Genomic DNA, 14,094 nt, shown 5'->3' on the forward strand with positions numbered 1-14,094 from the left:
TTGAGTTTCTGTTTGAATGATCTATTACTACTAATGGTTTATTGCAGTCCCCAACTATGATGGTATTTGTGGTTATATCTGTTTTATTGTCAAGTAGGTTTTGTTTTATGAACTGTAGTGCCCCTGTGTTTGGTGCATAAAGAATTATGATTGTGATATCCTCTTGATGGATTGTTCCCTTGACAAATATGAAGTTCCTTGTCTCTTATGATTACTTTTGGGAGGTGTCTGTCTTTAGTGGTGAGGTGGGTTTCATGAAGAAAACAGATTGAGGGTTCTACTTTTCTGATCCATCCTGTCATCTTGTGTCTCTTGATGGGTGAGTTAAGGCCATTAATATTTAGGGCAATGACTATGAGGTTTGATTTGATCCCTGCTATATTGTATTGGTATATGTGGTTTGGTGTTTTCATGGACTTTGAAGTTTTTTGTGCCTTCTGTGAGTTGGGTTTTGTGGTCTCCTTCTTGTAGGCATTTTGGTTGATTATTTCATTCTTCTGTGTGAAGAATTTTCTGAAATACTCTCTGCAGGTGTGATTTTGTGTTCATATAATTGTAAAGCTGAGTTTTGTCATGGAAATTTTTTCTTTCACCATCTATTATGAGTGATACTTTTTCTGGGTGAAGTAGTTTGGGTTGGAAGCCATAGGTTCTTAGACTTTTCAGTGTTACAGGACAGGCCCTTCTGGATATCAGGGTTTCCATTGAGAAGTCTGAAGTAATTCTGATGGGATTACCTTTAAAAGTGATGTACTGTTTTTCCCTAGCAGCTTTTGGGATTTTCTCTTTGGTGTTAATGTTTAGAGTCTTGATGACAGTATGTCTTGGAGAGTTTCTCCTTTGGTCCAATCTGTTTGGAGTTCTGTTAGCTTCTTGTATCTTGATGGGCCTTTCTTTTGAGAGAGTGGGAAAGTTTTCTTTGATTATTTTATTAAATAATTTCTCCACGCCTTTGGTCTGAATTTCTTCCCTTTCTGGTATTCCCATGATCTGGATGTTAGGATATTTAAGGTTATCCCCCATTTCCCTTATATTCCATTCACAGAAATTTTTGAACTTATTGAAACTTTTGAACTCTCAAACTGTTTCTTCTGTCTTGTCTTCCAGATCAGAGTTTCTATCCTCCACATGGCTGACTCTATTCTTTAGAGATTCTAAACAGTTTTGAGCTTGTTTAATTAGGTTTGTATTTTCTACTACTTTTCTATATATAGTTTCCATAGCTCTGTCAAGCTCCCTTTTCGCATCATTTTCTGATATTCTTGATGCTTTTTAGAATTCATCCTTGCATTTCTTATTTATTTATTTATTTATTTATTTATTAGTTTTCTTTTCAGCAAATACAGGGAGTTTGGTACCATTGTTTAGGCTCATCCATGACCTCCCCCCTCCCAATGGCCCCTCCTTGTTGAGGTATATGGGTCGTGCATTGTGGAGTTATCCCACAGTTATTAGTACAATAAATGTCTCTGCATATCATGACCCAACATGTGACTCTGACATTCTTCCCCCCCCCACCTTCCACAAAATTTCCCTGAGCCATGTTGGGTTCTTTTTGGTCTGCGTCAGTGCTAAGGTGTTGGGGCCTCTGAGGCTCTGGCTCTCTGGTTTGGTAGGAGTTGATTTTTCTCTGTGTTGGTCTCCTTCCCCTTTGTGTTGGTATCCAGTTCATCAGAAAACATCACCCTTGTTTGTTTCACCAATTTTCCTTAGTTTCAGCTGGGGCTCTTTTGAGGTATGATGGGGTGGCTCTCTCCTTAGGATCTGCATCTATCTGAAAAAGAGAAGCAGATTCTCCAATGGGGGGTAAGTTAGCACCCGGAAAATTGAGATAACACTTACTTTTTTAATAGAGTTTAATAGGTGTAGGCCCTCTTGTACCCCATGATTGATGGTAGCTTGATATTGGAGAGTGGGCTTATGTTTGGATATGGTTCTGATTTGTTTCCCAGCTCCAGCTATGGGTCCCGTACCACTGAGGGGATCAGTTAGCCAAATCAAGAGCAGTTGGTTCCCCACCATGGCTGTGTGCCACTATTTCACTTGTGTGGGCATCACAACATGTTATTTGTTGCTAAGTAGGTTAGAACATGAGTTGCTTGGACCGATATTGGTCATTTCCCCCAGTCACCCAATGCCACCTGATTTTCAAGGTCCTCTCTCTCTCTCTTTTTTTTTTTTTTTCACTCTCCTTCATATCTCTTAACTGTCTTTGAACTCCTTTCATTTTCTTATCTATTAGGTCTACTGTAGTGATGGCAGCATCCACATGATTATCGGTCCTTTGTTGCTTTTCTGCAAATACTACCAGTAGCTTGGTAAGGGTTGAATTGCTCATAGCTTCACTTTGGTATTCTGATCCTCTTGTATATTCTATATTTTGATTAGAGACATTCATTGTAGGACTGGCTGATCTTACTGGATTTACTTGCATTTGATTTTTCATGTTATTTCTTTTGCACTGTGGTTGCCCATCACGGGCAGGGAGAGTAGGACTGTGGTCTCAATGGATGGGTAAAGTGGTGCCTCGTTGGGGACTGGCCTCATCTAGCAGTAGGGCAAGCGGATGGGCAGAGTGTTCCTAAGCTCTCACTCGGTGGGTCGCCAATACAGCATGAGCTCTCATTGCATGGGATGCCAAAGCAGCATGACCTTTCCCACAGCAGGACACTGGCGGCAGGCAGATGGGCAGGTGGCTGTTGTGGCAGATGGGGGAGCTAGCACAGACGGACAGACAGAGTGATCTTGAGCTCACATGGGCAGGTGGAATGAGCCTGAGCTTGTGCATGGACAGGCAGAAGGCTGGAGCAGTAAGTGGGCAAATTGGCAGAGCAGGCTAAGCTTGCATGGGCAGATGGGTGGCACACATGTGGTGGGCAGATGGATGGATCAAGCCTGAGCTTGAGGGGGCCAATGGATGGATCCTACTGACCTGGAATTTTCTCTGTACTCTAAGGCTGTCCTCAAATTCCAGTAATTCTCCTATCTTTGCCTCTCTAATGCTGGGATTACAGACATGTGCCACCTGGTGCCTTTGTCCTTTTTGTTTGTAAGTGTTTATGTTTCCCCACAATATGAGATGATATCTCATTGTAGTTTTGACTTTAATTTACCCAATAACAAGTAATATTGAGTTTGTTTACATGCTTTTGTAATTAAGAAATATCTGTGCATAACTACTGGCCCTTTAAATCAGTATAAGTTTTTGTTGGTTTTTATTAATCTTTTAGCACAAGGAAACCTCTTGTAAGCAATACAGTATTTTGACATATTACCTCATTATATAGGTTGTCTTCTTGACAATTATTTCTTTTGTTTCACAAAATATTTTAATATGATGTAATCCTATGAACCTATTTCTACCATTTGGTTTAATTTATTGTGCTTTTGAAGTCTTGCCCAAAATATCCAACATTTTGAAACTATTTCCTTATCATTTATTTTAGCAATTTCATATTTTCTGGCATATTTAACACTTTGGTATGTTTATATTTGATTTTGCAGTGAATGGGGAACTACAATCTAGTTTTATCCATCTGTTTATATATATACTCAATTTTACTAGGATGATTTATTGAAATAGCTCTCCTATTTCTAATGTATGTTCTATAAACTTGTTATATCTGGCTGTCCTTCTAGACTTCCTGTGCTCATTAAGTATCATACAATCCATATTAGATTATTATAGTGAAATGATATATCACTGTGTATAATTCATGCACTAACAATAGCTCATTGTTCCTTTTTGTAGCTAAACCAGTCCTCCAAAACCAGTAATTACTTTACTCTCTTTATATATTTACATATTGATGACACTACACATAAATTGAATCATATAATATGTGACCATCTGTCTCTAGCTTCCATTATGTGGCATAATGTTCCCAATTCACCTATAGTATTTCATTTCTTTATGTAGGCAAATAATTTTTGGTGTACTGACCATATTTTGTTTTACACATAGGCCAATCAATGAACATTATAATTCTTCCCATATTTTAGCTACTGCAAAAAATAGCAACACAATGACTACACAGACATAACTGTTTGTGTATGTGTATATTTTAAATTTTCTTTTGTATTTTCATAAGAGTGAAAGTTTGGGCTTATTTTATGAGCCCATATTGACTTAGGATTTCTTTTCAAAATAGCTATGGTGTTTTTCATTTATACAAGTAATGTATCTATGCATATGTTGATATACATATGTATATCATATACATATATATATGTGTGTGTGTGTGTGTGTGTGTGTGTGTGTAATACACACACATATAGCAACTAAACAATGAAAAATATAAGTGAAATTATTTAAATTGTAATAAGTGATATTGCACCCCACCTGGGCACCAGCTGAAGCCATAGAGTTAGTGGGCTAATGAGCAAGAGATGCTTTCTCAGTGAGCCTAGTACCAGCACAAGGGTGATAGAGACAGGCACAGAGAACACTCAACTCCTACCAAATCAGATATTCAGAGACACAAGACTTCCAAGATATCCCATCACTGAAATATACCTCAAATGAACACAACATGGCACAGGGAAATTCGTGGAAGGGTGGATGGAAAGATTGTTAGAGCCATAAGTTGTGTCATTATGCACAGAGACATTGCCTCTTCCCCATAACTGCAGGCCACTTCCACAATGCAACCATCACAATCTATGGGGAAGGGATAACAAGGAGAAGGCTAACAATGGTACCATCATGGCTGTGTACTCACTGTATTCATAACAAATTAAAAAAGAAAAAAAAATGAATATATAACTTAAAAGAAAATGTACAAAATTTAATGATACTACAGAGCATACCATGATGCAAATATGCATCAGAAACACAATGAGATACTATTTCATACTTGTTCTGGGAGGGCTATAGATTCTTGTCTTGTCAGAAAGAACTTAGTCAAGAGGCACAGATAATTTAATTTGAAATTTACTTATTAAAGCAAAGAAGTACTCCAAGGAAATACTGTGTGGAGCTGTCCAAATGGAGGTTAATAGCACAGTGTCTTCCATGTTGTGGATTTAAAATAATTTCTTATGAATATTTGTGAGATGAGTGGTACACTCATGGAATAAGGTGATTTTTACCTTGCCCAATTATCATGGACCATATGTCCTTTTAAAGTAATTTCTTCCCATGTTCCTATAGAATACACAACAAGGGTGTTCAAAATCACAAGGCTAATTATAGTAAAATGAAACTTGGATATTATGAGGATGTAGAAGCTTTGATGCTACAACTATGTGGGAAAATTCCCTTGTTCCTTTGTTTCTGAGATCAATGGCAGGACCTTAAGCAACCTTACAAAATAGTTAGGTATGAAGTAATCAAAATATACCAGGATGGTATCTTGGTCCAGTCTGAATATTCCTTTCTGGTTAAACATACTTGAGGCCGAAAATATTGTTCTACTATATTAGAAACAAAGGTTGTGGTGCCTTGCTGTGTGCAGGTATAACTTTAAGTGCACTAAAAAAGTGGTTTTTTTAAAACTTATTTGAGAGAGGGTTGAGAGAGAAGAAGAAGAAGAGAAAGAAAGAGAGAGAATGAGAGAAAGAAGCAGGCCAGGATCACTGCAAATAAATTTCAAATGCATGCACCACCTTGTGTTTGACTTATGTAGATACTTGGAAATTGAACCAGCCTTTGGCTTTTCAGGCAAGCACCTTAACCACTAAGCCATCTCCCTTTTAAATGCATTTTTTTCATTGAAGCTTTACCATGAGAAATGGGAGTTCAGGGCTGGGGAGATGGCTTAATAGTTAAGTTAATAGTTAAGGCACTTGCCTGCACAGTTAAAGGACCAAGGTTTGATTTTCCAGGACCCACCTAAGATATATGCACAAGGTGGCGTATGTATCTGGAGTTTGTTTGCAGTGCCTGAAGGCCCTGATGTGCCCCTTCTCTATATCTCTATCTCTCTTCTGTCTCGTAAATAAATATATAAACAATAAATACTTATATGAAAAGAGAAATGAGAGTTCAATTTATTATACTTTTTCAGGCTGTACAAACAAGCAAGTAGGAAACTATTTCTAAGACTACTTTCAGCCAGTACCATAATTTACATATTTCTTCTACCTGGCAGAGGTCTAAAACAAAAATGATGAAAATAGCTATTTTAAAAAATATTTTATTATTTTATTTGAGAAAGAAGGAGGCAGAGAGTGTGAGAGAGAGAGAATGAATGAATGACTGAATGGGAGCACCAGGGCTTTCAGCCTCTGTAAATGAACTCCAGATGCATTGAACTCCAGATGCATGCACCACCACCACCAATATCTGTATCAGGCTTATGTGTGTCCTGGGGAATTGAACCTGGATTCTTTGGCTTTGCTGACAAATAAGTTAACCATGAAGCCATCTCTCCAGCCTCTAATTTTCTTTTGTAAATATTTTATTTATTTGCACAGAGAGAAAGAGGCAGATAGAGAGAAAGGGTATGCCAAAGCCTCTAGCCTCTGCAAATGAACTCCTAATGCATATACCTCCTTGTACATATGGCTTCTGTGGGTACTTGGGAATTGAATCTGGGTTCCTAGCCTTCACAGGCAAGCACCTTCATCAATAAGCAATCTCCCCAGCCCCAAAATAGTTATTTTTTTCATGGGGTTAAGGAGAAGTTTGAAATTTCTCTTGTTGTGGTTGTGTGAACATAAAATGTCCTCCATAGGCTAATGTGTTTTAACATTTTCTTCTAACCTATTTCTGTAGGTGGTAGAACATTGATGAAGTGGAGCCTTGTGTGTTGCTAGGAGTGGGTCTTGAGCTGTAACAGCTTAGTCCTGTTTGATGTTTTCTACCTCTTTGCTTTCCATCCTCTGGGGTAACACCAAATTCCCAGATCTCCCGTGTTTTCACTCTATGATGGGCTTTTCCCTATGAAACTGTGAACTGAACTAAACTCTTTGACTTCCACAAACTGACAATGTAACTGATAACATACAATTGTTATCAGGAGTGGGGTTAGTGTTACAATACACCTGATCATGTGTTTAGTAAACATTTGGAACTGGTTTGCTGGACGACGGCATACGTTTGGAATTTTGAACCAGAGGAGCCATACAATGATAGAAGCAGAGCTTAATGTGCCATTCTCATAGAGTTTAGAATGTCAGAAGACAGAAAAAAAAAATAACTCTAGAGCCTGAGCCTATGATGGCATGAGAACTCTCATACACTGGCCAAGAATTCTTTTTTCATTGTCCATATCTTCAGAACTTGAGCAAAGTTAAATTTAAGACTAGTACACTAATATTCTTGGTTGAGCAAATTTTATTTTTATTTTTTTCAAATTTGTATTAACAACTTCCATGATTATAAAAAATATCCCATGATAATGCCTTCCCTCCCCCCACTTTCCCCTTTGAAAATCCGTTCTCCATCATATCCCCCCTTTCCCATCTCAATCAATCTCTCTTTTATTTTGATGTCATGATTTTCCCCCTATTATGATGTTCTTGTGTAGGTAGTGTCAGGTACTGTGAGGTCATGGATATACAGGCCATTTTGTGTCTGGGGAGGAGCACGTTGTGAGGAGTCCTAACTTTTGGCTCTTACATTCTTTCTGCCACCTCTTCTGCATTATACCCTGAGCATTGGAAGATGTGATAGAGATATTACAGATACTTCTTTCTAGCACCATGATGCCATCTGAGTCATCCCAAGACCACTGCCATCTGAAAAGAGAAGATTCTCTACCAAAAGAGAGAGAGTGGATTAATATAAGGGTATGAACATTAAGAGAAGTGCTTACTGTGCAGTTTGATAAGCATAGTATATACATTTATCCAGACAGCAGAAGACATTAAATCCCTAGGGCTCATGATTACCCCTGTTTTTAGTTGTCAGTATCATGGATGTATTCCCTCCCATGGAGTGGGCCTCCAGTCCAATTAGAGGGAATTTGGCTTCCACCATGACAAATGTGCCACTATTGCACCTGTTGCTTATTTGGTCTGGCTAGCCAAATATAAAGCTTTCAGTGTCCACTGTTGAGTATCTTCACTGGTGATTTCTCTTTCTCCCATTGAACTGCATGCAGAATGTCTTCTTCCAGCTTTCTGTGAGCTGGTCTACTTAATAGAATTGTGTTGTATATATGTAAGTAGAAGAATAGATTAATGGGGGAGAAAAGGCCCAAAGTGAGGTCAGGGAAAGAGATTGAGTAAAGGAAAGGTGGAGGGAGGGCTAATCAAAATCTAAGAGGATATGAATAAATCATATGGAAACCTACTTTTTTGACAATGGAACACTCAGGAGCTGTAGATTATTGCTAGAAAATTTTCAGTGCCAGGTATGGGATATCTTCCTGTGAGTTGTTGGCCAGGGAGGTCCCTGATGCCCCCAAAACATTATAGGCCATTGCTGAGGCCCTGCTCTGCACTGGGATAACAGGGAAAAAAAAAAGCCTCAGTCTATTGAAGGCTTAAGATAGTAATGATGTAACTTCTTTAGAAAGAAAAAGGCCTGATGAGATTGGTCACATTCAGGGTGATATGGCTATTGACAGTCATTATGGAAGTGAGGGTGGAAAGATTGGAAGAGCCACAGAATGGGCAAGAATCCTTTGAGGTACAGTCCCCCCACTATCTCACTGGGACTGACTGAGTCCTCCATCCTCCATGACCCCACAGTAAATCCCATAACACCCACTGAGGCGGGCCCTAAGGAAATGAAAAGATAGAAGAGGGGATAAAATTGTATAAAATGAAATAATTAAAGAAAAAATTAAAGAAAAGATGTGAAGGGAGAATGAAGAGGTCTCTGCTTTCTGAGGTTAACATATAGAGATTGCTACAACTGTGGTCCATGGGGAACAGACTTATCCCAATCTGACAGTAGAACTTGGTAGCACTACCCATGTGATATTGATTTTAGAATCATGGAAATAAAAGATGTAGACAGCAAGAGTATTGTTCCACAATTCCAGAGTGCTGATGAGGGTAAAAATGTGAGACAGAGTTAGAGTCCCTGCAAAGAGGCTATGAGAAGCCATTAAGTCAACCCTAAATTGTAGAAGAAATTCCAGTATGTCAGAAATGTATAGACTATGGGATATCCACCATGAGAGCTGCATTAGATGTGACGCATGAGGGAGTTTGCAGGTATTACAGCTGGAGAGGCATAACTACTTAAGCTAGTTGGGGCCCAGACAGTTTTTTCAAGAGTTCCAGATACCAGACATGGACTCTACTGTGTTTTAGTCTTGTTTTGATCTAATCTTCTCTTGCCATATCCCCATTAAGTGAGTCTGAGATGAAACTCAGACTTTTAAGTAGCACTGGAACTGGTAAAGACTATGGGTGTGACTAAAGTCAAACTGAATGCATTTTGTATCATGAGATGACCAAGGTTCTATAGGGGACAGGCACAGAATGTGATGGTTTTGATGTAAAATGCCCCCTACAGGTATATGTTTATAAAGTTTCAAGCTGTTTGAGAAGGTCATGGAACATTTAGGGCCTAGAGCCTACCTAGTGGAAGTGTATTACTGTAATGGGCCTTGAGATTTTATAGTCCATCCCTGCTTGCAGTTCTTTCTCATTGCTTTCTGTCTGCCCTGGTGACACTAGCTTCCTGCTCTTACCAAGCCTCATCTGCCATGATGGACTACACCATCTCTATTAGCCAAATTAAACCTCTCCCCTTCCACAGATGACTCATGGTAAGGTACTTTGTCTAAAACAGAAATTAACTCATATACTTGCTTTTTACAATCGTTATTCCAATGTTTATTTTTCATTGATATTTTCTATTCACCTTAAAAAATCCCAGTCCTCATCCACCAAGCATGCTCAAAATATGCTATTTCTTTCATTTTTATTTTCTTACTTTTATAAGGAGCCATCAATATCTGTGTTTGTTAGACAAGTATGACTTCCCATAGAGCAACGTAATGAGGAAGAGAATGACTGACAGAGAGAAGCGAGATAGAAAGTGTGAGACAGAAAGAGAAGTAAAGAGAGGAGAGACAGAGATTCTCAGGAATGGTTTATCATTGTCGTAACTGGTAATTGATAAATTTCAGTAGCATCCAGGTTGTTCTTTACATGAACAATTGACAATCATCCCTTAGCCACAATTATACATATGAACCCTTACATAATTTTGTTTTGCTTATTTCTTTCCAGAGCCTCTACTCTTATATAATGAAAGCAGCAAAAGGATGGATTTTTTTCTCAGCTATTTTGTATTATATATCCAGTTCCTATCATAGCAGTTGCCACATACTGAGTACTACGTGAATGAAAAAATACAACAAAATAAGATGATATAATATTCATTTCAAAAAAACTGTTTATTTTCAAGGGAAGAGAGAGAGAAAGAAAGAGAGAGAGAGAGAGAGAATGGGCACAAAAGTGGCTTCAGTCACTGCAAACAAACAGATGCATGCACCTTGTGCATCTGGTTTTATGTCAGTACTGGGGAATTGAACTTGCCTTATTAGGCTTTGTAAGCAAGTGCCTTAACAGCTAAGCCATCTCTTCAGCCTCAACATAGTATTCTATAAAATAGAATTTAATAGTGCATCATTTGATGCTATTTAACCAGCACAGGAATGAATGTCATTATTGTTTGTTTCTATGTTACATAGGCACAAAATCCTTAAATGACAATTTTACTTGAAAGGGATGGAAGAGAAACCTGTCTGACACTCTAGGTATCCCCCTGCCCACAACCACGTTTGCAGCCCTCCATTACAGAATTGGCTCAGAGAGGCTTTGAATTTACTTTATTTGTGGTCACATTGCATTCCCCTGACCACAAATCTCTTTGCAACAAAATTCTCACACAAATCCTAAGTGCTTGAACCCTGTGAGAGTATCTGATTGTTAATTTGAGAGGCAACCATGTACTGATGGGACTGAGTTACACTACAAGTGAGCTTCTAAAGAAGAATCAAAGAATGAAACAACAAATATCAAAAGTGTGTACTAAATTAAAAACTGAAAAATGGTTTGTGTTTGTAATGATCTGGCAATTTATTCATGCTCATGTATTCATCTGAAATTTATCTCACTTGAAGTTTCCCTTTTATATATAGAAAACAACAATGCCAGCTGTCAGGAATAATATAAGGAAATCATTTCTTTGCCTGGAAATCAAAGCCTCAGCATCTGCTTATTTCACCTGCTGAAGAGAATCCTCCAGCTTGTACTTTAATGTTAACAAGGCTGAACGCTGAAGCACACTACTCTAGTCACCCAACCTGCAAATTAAATACATCAGCAGTGCCATTACTGTGCTATGCTTTTTCACAGGTATAAGTCACATAAGAAAAGAGTTGCAATGCTGAGTGACAAGAAAACTGTACTTTATATTTTCCTGCTCATGCCTGAAACTTGACCATGTATACCAGTGTTATAGAAGTTAAAAATGGATTCCATGGCTCTTGCTCTGAGATGACCTTAGGAATAGCAAATAAAATAACAATGAAATAATACAGAAAGAAATAACAATTTGTAGTCTCCATATTGCTTTCCAAAGTGAATGAGCCTAACAATGGTACCAACTTGACTGTATTCACTGAGTACAAAACTAATTATTAAAAAATAAATAAATTATAAAAAAGAAACAATAATTTGTGGAAGCTCTTCTTTTATGGCCTGTGTCCTTTTTTTTTTCCTATTATGCACACTGTTAGGAGAATAGCTATATCCTTTTACATGGTTTAAAATTGTGGATTACAGGGAAAATTTTTCTATATTTGGAACACAAAGAAAAAACCCACAAGAATAGTTGATTCTAAAAATTATAACTGGATAGAATAAATATTGAATGTCCAAGACACTATATATATGTATATCTATGTATCTATCTATGTATCTATGTATCTATCTATATCTATATCTATATCTATATCTATATCTATATCTATATCTATATCTATCTCTCTATCATCTATCTATCTATCTATCTATCTATCTATCTATATACATCTGCATATATAGATATATATGCATATATATATATATATATATATATATATATATATGCATACACAGATATATTTTAATTTTCACAAGTGACAAATCATTAAAGTGTTACATGGTAAATGCAAAGCAACATCAAGCAGACCAGAAATGAACCCAACACGGCTTGGAAATTTTGCAGAAGAGGGGGCGGAAAGAATGTCAGAGCCACATGTTGGGTCAGGATATGCAGAGACATTTATCGTACCAATAACTGTGGGCTAATTCCACAAGGCATAACCCATATACCTCAACAAGGAGGGGCCAATGGGGAGGGGGTAGGTCATGGATGAGCCCAATAATGGTACCAAACTGCCTGTATTTGCTGAATAGAAAACTAATTTAAAAAAAAAAGACAAACTATACAAGATAAACCACAAGCCTTTCTCCCAATCAACCACAAAAAGTTAAAGACTTAAATTTTGCCAAATTTTAAAAAAATACCAAACTATATCCTTAATGATTTGAAAGCATTAGGTTAGTTCTTACACATGAGTTCTTATGCAATAACTAACTAGTATATACGTGAATTGGTAATCAAAAGAAAACATGAAGAAATGTATTCACTTATATACACATGCACATACACCTACAGAAAGACAAATCAAGTAACAAAAATTTTTCTGGAATTAATTTGCCCTTGGGATAAAAAATGACTTTAGGAAAGTACATTATCCTGAGATGAGTGATGTATTTGTGTCTATGGCATGGCAATTCGAGTTTGTCATGGCTCAAAGTGATCATTGATAAGGGGAAGTTTGCCTGGCTAGATAGCTAGTGGTATACCCAAAGTGATTTTTTAAAAATAAATAATAGTTCTTTTTCTTTCCCAAACAAAGCAACAGATGAACCAGGCATCTACCCCCTCCAGTTTTTCACAAGAAATAAAAAGCAGCTTCTTATATAAGAGTAAGAGCAACAATAAATTAGGATGAGAAAAATGAAGGCAAATAATTTTGTCAAACACTAGAAAAGTAAGAACTATGTACTTTTATTTAATTTTCTTAAGTGCTATGAAGGGTCTGAAATTTGAAATCACCTGTAAGCTAGCAAGTTAATTTTTTTCTAATATATGGTGCTAATGCAAGACACAGACTCACCTTTTGCCAGAAGCAAAGCACTTGAATACTTGTCACTGCTCTTAAGCAGAAGAACAGAGGGGAGCCTACCCCAGGATTCTGGCTTGAAGGAAAAAAAAAGTTATTGTATTAAATTGGTCACAACTGCAAGTTGTTAAGACTCAATATTAGAATCTTCATAGGAAAATATACAAGGTTTTGCAGAAGTGTCCATTGAGAACTAAGAGAAGAAGTTTACTTCCATCATCATGGACACTTCTTTTGTGAATTTTACATTCTGTGAACTTCCAGTATCCCATGGTCATCCTATAAAGCAGCATGAGATTAACTTGATGAATGAAAGATGAATTGACCAGCAGCTTCAGCAGAGACACATCAGCATGATGTGAGTCTAATGCACCAAAGACTGTGAGTTACAGCCTGCCTCAGGATGGTGGTGTCACAGATGATGGGCAGAGATACAAGGCAGGGCGCATGTAGCACTTCATACATGTACATATGAACACATATATTAAAATATGTGTGATTTAAAAAAAATTGTATAATGTCAACATTTATTTTTGTTTTGTGTGATAGTGATTGTAAGTGGCTGTGTTAGTTTTCTTAGACTACAGTAAAAGACAGGTAGACTGCTTGGTTAAACAATGACAATATGACTTATTCTCAGAGTTCTGATGGTAGAAGTGAAAATAAAAACAAAAAAGCAAGATGTCTTAGTTCAGGGTTATGCTTTTTCCAAAGATTCCTTTGGAGTCCTCTGATAAGTCCTGGCATTATTTGGCTTGTGGTAATATGTTGCCAGTTTTCTCCTCTACTTCCCATGTGCGCTATGTCTCTGTCTTCCATGGTCTTCCCTCCTCTGTGCCTCTCTTCTCGCTGCACACAGACACTCATCATGAGGCTTATGATCCCTGCTACCATGGAAGACCTCATCTTGCCTTAACTAATTGTGTCTGCAAAGGCTTATGTCCTCATACGTTCTCTCTGTACTGGAGGATAGAATGGTGAGATCTTTTGATTTGGACACAATTTAGTC

This window comes from Jaculus jaculus, chromosome 11, assembly GCF_020740685.1.
Source record: "Jaculus jaculus isolate mJacJac1 chromosome 11, mJacJac1.mat.Y.cur, whole genome shotgun sequence".
In the NCBI taxonomy this organism is placed as follows: Eukaryota; Metazoa; Chordata; class Mammalia; order Rodentia; family Dipodidae; genus Jaculus; species Jaculus jaculus.